Below are 7,454 nucleotides of genomic sequence, written 5' to 3'. Positions count from 1 at the left end.
AATAAGAAGAAGGCTTACAAAATAATAAGATAGTATCTCAGAAAAAAACAACTCTCTTAATAATCTAAAAAATAATTACGACAGATTTTTTGGCAGGAATTCCACAGGGGTTCGGTTGAGTTATGTTGGGTGAGCAGGTCTTTAACAGTGTTTGGAGAGAGAAACCTTGAGAGGTAGCTGAAGAAAAGAGCAAGAGTAACAGAAAAAGAGGACTACTTGAACCTGTGTGTGTGTGTGTGTATGTGTGTGTGTGTGTGTGTAAACACTTATTCACCCTGTATCGCCTCCTACAGTTTGAGGGAGGCCTCTAGGCATTATGTAAAGAAAGGAAATATGATATAAGCCATGCAGTGAGTTCTCCAAGGATGTACACAGTGAGTTTAAAGGGCCCGTTCATAGAAAACCAAGCGGTCCTTCTATTTTCTACATTGTTCAGGATCCATAAACATTGTTAAACTGACAAAACTTACTGTTTTAGTTCATGCAGGTTGTTTTAATGGAAAAAAGCAGCCTGGTTTGAATTCATTGTTTCTGTCATGTCACAACCCCAAACATATTTACATATACCTATATATTATGAATGGGGTACAATATTGTGCAGCCAATCAGGACAGAGCTCATTTAAATATAGCAGTCTTAAAGCCACAGTATAATTCTAAATGGTTAAGAAAGGATCCAGTTGGCCACCAATGTAGATTGAGTGTCCAAAAGTAAATGTCAGGTGCCATTTAGTGCCAACGTTAATTTGACGGGAAGAGGTGATGACAGCTGACGTTAAAATTTGCTATGATGTTGAATAACCAAAATCCAACGTCTTCCAAATGTCATATTAACAGAAAATACCAACGTTTAGTGGGTGACCAAAATCCATCAATCCCATAATGTAAATTTCTAACGTTGTTAGATGTAAATATCTTGTTGGGTTTAATAAAAAATTCAACGTCTATCTAACATTGGAATTTGATGTCAACCCAATGTTGTTTTCTAAGGATATATGACTTTGACTTCCAACCATAATTCAACATCTCTACAATGTTTGTTTTGACATCAAACAAATTTTTTACATTTTCAGCTAAAATCCAACATTTGTCCAACCTTCGAGGTCTAACATCTTTCTGACGTCACACTGACGTCCTGTGTCTGCTTGCGGTTGGAAGATGTATTCTCATGTAATAATGAGTTGCAACTCTTTTCGGTACATAAACCAACAGACATCAAAAGTGGACCTCAGGGACCACCAAGAGCTGGACACATCAAGAGCTGGACCCAGATAACTGCTTTACTGGAAAGAACAAAGCCTGGAACATCATTTAGACCACAAGGTAGCTAACAAGGCAATCCACTCAGGTTGTCAACTGCTGTCAATGTGACATTGAAAGGCTGGCTGTTTACAGTCAACATGGCTGTAACAGGGCGGAAAGGGTGGGGTGTATACATTTCAGACACAGGTGTCGTAGGTTCATAAACACTGGCTTTTGTGCTCTTTCTGGGAAACTGAAAGCGTTGTTGACACTGTTTGGGCATAAATGATGGAAATCTACAGAGTGTTGATCATTTCAAATCTTTTTCATTTGAATGAATTAAAAAGTGTGTGAAAGGTCTTATCCTTGGATAGATTAGGTGGTCACACTCTCAGGAACAAAGGGTTCTTTGGCTTTGACTTGGTTCTTTAAATCTTTGGTGCTATGTAGAACCATTTTAAAAAGGTTCTTTGAGGAACCATATCTGAAGGAACCGGTAGGCCTTTCATCATAAGGAAGATATAGAAATAAATATTCAAATATGTAGAACAGTGGTCTCAACCCTGCATGCATCTACAGAGCTTTGGATCTAACCCTAATCCACCCAACCTGATCCAACTAATTACTGCCTTCAGAAGTCCCTGATTAGAGTGTATTAGATTTGGGTTGGAGTTGAAACCTGCAAGAAAGTACAGTAGCTCTCCAGGAGAATGGTTGGATATCACTGATGTAGAACATCAGTGTAGGACAATTGCCTTTACCAAAGAACCTCCCTTTTCCTTTGAAGAACCTCCCTTTTCCTTTGAAGAACCTCCCTTTTCCTTTGAAGAACCTCCCTTTACCTTGAAGAACCTCCCTTTTCCTTTGAAGAACCTCCCTTTTCCTTGAAGAACCTCCCTTTTCCTTTGAAGAACCTCCCTTTACCTTGAAGAACCTCCCTTTTTAGGAGTTTACACTGCTGATTACCCATAAACACCAGTTTTAACAAAGTACCAGTACTTGTGACTGTTACTTCTCATCTGGCCTTGATGGTCACTTCACTTTTCTTAAATGATCCTAATATATACTGCTTCCCAAACGTGTTTCATCTCTGTCCACTGTGGCATCCATAGTTGTCCATTGTTGGTTTGACAACAAGAAATACATTCTCCAAGACAGTTGCTAGACACTTGGTTGGTGTAGTGTGTTGGGTAACATCACTGGGATTTAATTCCCTGGCCACAGCACACCACGCTACACCAATAAGAGTCCTTGGGCAAGACTCCTAACCAAAGGCATACATGGAAATGTACAAGACATCAGTGTAGCACCACTGACAGGTGAAGTGAACACACTGATTGCGCTAATCTACAGTGGTGTCTGTCAAGGGGTGGATATATTAGGCAGCAACCTAGATAACATGTCTATGTGGGGCCTGTAGGGGTAGCCCAACTTGGAACCTGACAGTTCATGGGTTCATGTTGGCCAATGGTGGGACCACAAGGGGTTAAACATGGGCTGTCATCTGGGCTGTACACAGCCGTATATGGGACCCATGTGAGATTAGGGTGGGCTGTAGTAATGGGGCCCATTTGGGTAGCCTAGTATCAACACATGTACAAACCCACTCAGAGGCCATGTCCACCTGGAACCCACCCATGACGGCTAGATGATTGGGTCAGAACATCTCCAAAACATCATGCAGACCTTAAGGGGGTTTTCGTACGTACCAAAACGTGCCTCAAGATAGGACAAGCAGGGAATTACCAACAGGGTCATTAATGCAATCCATGAAGGCCCCACCTCACTTCTTACAGGACTTGAAGGATCTGCTGTTAACGTTGTTTTGGTGCCAGAAACCACAGGACGATTTCAGAGGTCTTGTGGAGTCCGTACCTCGAATGGTCAGATCTGCCATGGCGGCACAAGGGGGACCTACTCCTCAACAGCACAGCATTTTCACCTGAAACCTTAGTTTTATGTAGAGAATCTGAGCTGAAGCCTGAGTGTATTCGCTTGAATTGGACCTTTGCCAAGGTTCTGCAGAGCTTATCTGACCTCGCTTTGCTAGGAGATATGCATTTGTGGGCACTGTATGAATAATAGGCCTATTGAAAAAGTAACAGCAGAAATGACACATTGAAATACTTGGACCATCTCAAAAGAAGGCCTGGCATTCCCTTCGCTTTCCGAGGTCAGCAAAGGAAACTGAGGCCACTGAGGTGACCTTTGGTAACACCAAGACACTTTGTGCTACATTAAGACTACGTGCCATGTAGTCTCCGGTTTTGTGCCAGACGCATCATTGACTGCCTGCCTCCCCGCCCCCTTCATGTCCCTACATGGCAGCAGAGTGACTGCCAGCCGTGCTCATGCTCCGTGTGCCAGCCTCAATGAGCTTTTGTGGCCTCTGGCACCTCCGTCTCCCGACCCGCCCTCGCCCGCCTATTCACAGGGTCACATGATGCCACCCACTTGGCCCTGGCACAATGTGCGTCTGTCATGGCCAGCTCATTGGCATGCACTGACACACGTGGACGCGCCTCCACCAAGTGTGCCCTCTGTTCACGCCCGCGGGGAGTGTTACAATGCACTTCCTGAGACGGTTAAACTCGAGCACTTTCGGCATTTCCCACTGGATTTGTAATCAGATGGGGGCTTTCTTTGACTGTCAGAGCTTTTGCTTTGCAGACACGCTGTGCAATGGTTCATGACCATGAGCAAGATCCCCAGCGTTGAATTAAAACTGGCGATAATGTTCATTTGTGTCCAACACTGAACGCCATAGATGTCAATTAACCCCTGCTGGTTTGCATTCAACACTGTAGGTGGTAATGCATCACTACGTCCTAATGTAACACTGTACATCGATCAGCCATAACATTATAACCACCTGTCTAATATTGACAAGCCTCCCTTTGTGCCTGATCTAGTATCTGGCACCAAGACGTTAGCAGCAGGTCCTTTAAACCCATGGAGGAGCCTTGGTGCACCATGACCCTGTCGCTGGTTTCCTGCTTGTTCTTCCTTGGAGCACTTTTGGTAGATACTGACCATTACATACTAGACCCAAAAAAAAAACCCCTACAAGACCTGCCTGATGTTTTGGAGATGGTCTGACCAGTCTAGTCCACTAGCCATCACAATTTGGCCTTTGTCAAAGTGACTTACCCTGATTCCTACCCTTAACATACTGTATCCACTACAAGTCCAAATGTCTGTGGACACTCCTTCTAACGAATGCATTCAGCTAATTAACTTTAGAAGCTTGTCTAGCCCCTGTAGAGAAGCACTGCCAATACATTAGGACTCTCTGGAGCAGATAAATGCCTCCTAATGCCCGATGTGGACTAGAGGGGTATAAATCCCCACAGTATTGGAGCAATGTTCTCTGGAATGATGGACGGTGCTCCATCCAATCCTTTTGGGATGAGCTGGGGAGATCATCCACCATCCTGACCTTACTAATGCTCTTGTCAATAACTGCAAGCAGATCCTCCCGGCAATTTTTCAAAAACTACTCGAAAGCCAAGCAGGACAAGCAGGCTTGGGTGTCCCAATACTTTTGTCCATATATATATATGATATTGGGCCCTTGAGCAAGGCCCTTTACCCTCTCTGCTCCCCGGGCGCTGGAGTTGGCTGCCCACCGCTCTGGGTGTGTGTGTACTCACTGCCCCTAACACATGTGTGTGTGTGAGTGTGTGTTCACTACCAGATGGGTTTAATGCGGAGGACACATTTCGCTGTACAGTCCACACTGTACAGTGACAAATACGTGCACCTTTACCTTTACCTTTTTTATATATATATGATCCAACAACCTTCCCAGAGGTAAACACACCGTCCTGCAATGTGAAGATACCCTGCACCCCTTCTCACAGCAGATAACTAGCAGCTCCACCTCTGAACACTGGGTGGAGGACAGTTCACCTGCAGCCACTGCATTAGCATGCAGATGTTCTGTGTGTAGCTGCAAAGCACACACACACTCACACACACACTCACACACACACCTTTTCATCCTACCCCAACCCACCCCACCCTACCCCCCCCCCCCCCCCTAGAAAGAAGGGAGGGAGGAAGGGAGGGAGGAGGGAGGAGGGAGGGAGGTCCCCCTGCTCGTGAGCTACGTGCACACACTGGCTCTCCTCGCCCAGCAGAGCAGCTCGGAGGCTGAGCTCCCCGTTGTTTCCCTCATCCTACTGCTCTCTCTCTCTCTCTCTCTCTCCAGCAACACTGAACCCCGTGTGGTTGACTGAAGGTAGCTAGCTATCCAGCCACCGATCCGCCCTGCGATGCTCGGGCTTGCTGCTGGTCTGATCTGAGCTCCGTTAACGTGGGTTAACAGCCACTGCCATCAAAACACAGGAGAGCAGAAGCGCACATCTATCTAACAGCTCGGTAAGTTAGATTTTGCTTAGATCGAGGCTGAATAACAGTATGAAGACGTTATTACGGCATTATAAACGCATTATAAACACACAGCTTGTGTTATTATTGTAGCTGCCTGCCTGCCTGCCTGCCTGCCTGTCCTCTAGCTGGCTAGCCGTCAGTGCTAACAGCAAGCTATAGCTATCTATCTATATCTATCTACTGCCATGCATAGCGCTGTTCTGCAGAGCACTCAGTGAGCTCTGTTATGGAGGTAAACTGCTCATTTAGCTGTTTAGTTGCTTTAAAGATGAAAATAAGGTTTGTTTGACATAGATATGCTGTCTGATTAAGCTGAAATGAAGGCACACCACCGCCCGTTGTCTCAAAGCACCGCTGCGAGCCGTCTTGGCTCGGTCAGTTGGGTGGAAATCATCATATTTCATTACTAAGCTCGTCTTCTCGTGTTTTGCCACTTGTAGCTTTCATATGCAGTCCTGGAGATTCATCCATGAGGCTGGTGATAGCAGTGAACGCCACCCCGCCCTCCTTTCCCCTCTATCTATCTAGCTACCCCCCTGCTCTGTTTCTCTTGACAGAAGGTCCAGATGTGGTCATCACAGCCATAGCTGGACAATACTGACCTTCCCAAGCCTGCTCAGGACATGATCAAGAGCCCAGACGTGGATGAAACTGTTCTCCAGACAGGTGGAGAACTTCTGACAGTCCGTACAAGCTGGGGTGTGTTTTGATTTGAGCAGCAGAGGACCATCAGTCCAGTCAGTCCATCAGCATTGGACCAGTGTGACCAACTGGTCCTACTGGTTGATTACTGCTGGATCAGAGTGGTCAGGTTGGCCATGCTGGTCAATGATCTTGTCCAAACTGGTTTAATTCGCTTGGTCAGGTGAAAAATGAAAAAACGCACCCAGTGCTGGTCCTGACCATCAAGCTGGTTGTACTGGTTGGCATGTTTGGTCGTGCCAACTCGTGTGCCTGACTTGACCAGGGGACCAGCAGGGCCACAGCAGTCAAATAGCCAAGAGGGTCCACCAGTGTGACCAAGCTGTTTTAGACTTTGGGTTTGACTAGTGGGGTCTCGCTGGTCTTGCTGGTCCCGCAGGTCATTGTGTTAGTTGTCCGGTCTGGTCAGGTCTTGTCAACCAGCTTAACCAGTCAGGCCAGGCTGTTAAACAGGAGTTCAACATTCAGCCTAGTCTCGTAGTTGAAGCCTTTGGGGCGTCGTTCACCCCAGTCTGGTCACTGTGAAGGGTTAACTCGGTTCAGCTTTGATTATCCTCTCACGCCAGAGCTGGGCAGCCAGCCTTAATGGTTTGCAGTCCTTTGGCCGATATTCCAGCCTTAGCAGTCAGGTGGGTGTTTTGCAGTCTCCTGACTGAACGGCATGTACAGTTGTGCTCTCCTGCATCGCAGCGCCCATTAACAACTAATCAGAGGCTTGTTATTGCGCACACAGCGCTCGCCGTCCTGGCTGCACCTGTGGCCGAAAGAGAAAAGAGCAGCCACCTGTGGGCGAAGGAGCTCTTAAGTCAGGGTCTTACGTGTTTCCTCAGGGAACACCTCCTTTAACCTCAATTTGGCTGTTTTTGACCTGAACTAGGTGGCTCTTAAGTGTGATTTCATTGATTATTGATTATACAGAGTAATCTATAGCCAAAAATAGAGGATTCGGTTGTTGCAGGTCAATATTGAAGGAACACCCGTGACCAAAACAGTGGAAAGTGAGCTTTGAAGGCCATCAGAAAGTCAGAAAGCCAGAATAGAAGAACAGCGCGAGGCTTCTGGAGATGACCAGTCATCAAGCTGGATCCTGTTAGGCTTTATTGGGTTATGTAATGT

At 46.2% G+C, this 7,454-nt stretch overlaps 1 protein-coding gene across 5 annotated transcripts in view; it reads left to right on the top strand.

The window, feature by feature from the left end:
* Positions 1-5,340: 5,340 nt before the first annotated feature.
* rnf24 (ring finger protein 24) overlaps positions 5,341-7,454 on the top strand; it is a 46,504-nt gene continuing 44,390 nt past the window's right edge. Inside the window, exons 1-2 of one of the 5 annotated variants that reach the window (XM_072669654.1) lie at positions 5,341-5,624; positions 6,197-6,302. The gene's annotated coding sequence lies outside the window, so the exon portion shown is untranslated. Of the gene's footprint in view, positions 5,625-6,193; positions 6,336-7,454 lie in introns of all 5 variants that reach the window. The other 4 variants (XM_072669651.1, XM_072669653.1, XM_072669649.1 and 1 more) reach the window with 4 other exon arrangements.

This window comes from Salminus brasiliensis, chromosome 24 (genome assembly GCF_030463535.1).
Source record: "Salminus brasiliensis chromosome 24, fSalBra1.hap2, whole genome shotgun sequence".
Classification (NCBI taxonomy): Eukaryota; Metazoa; Chordata; class Actinopteri; order Characiformes; family Bryconidae; genus Salminus; species Salminus brasiliensis.
The sequence above is the reverse complement of the archived record's forward strand: the minus strand, read 5'-3'. Positions and strand labels throughout refer to the sequence as shown.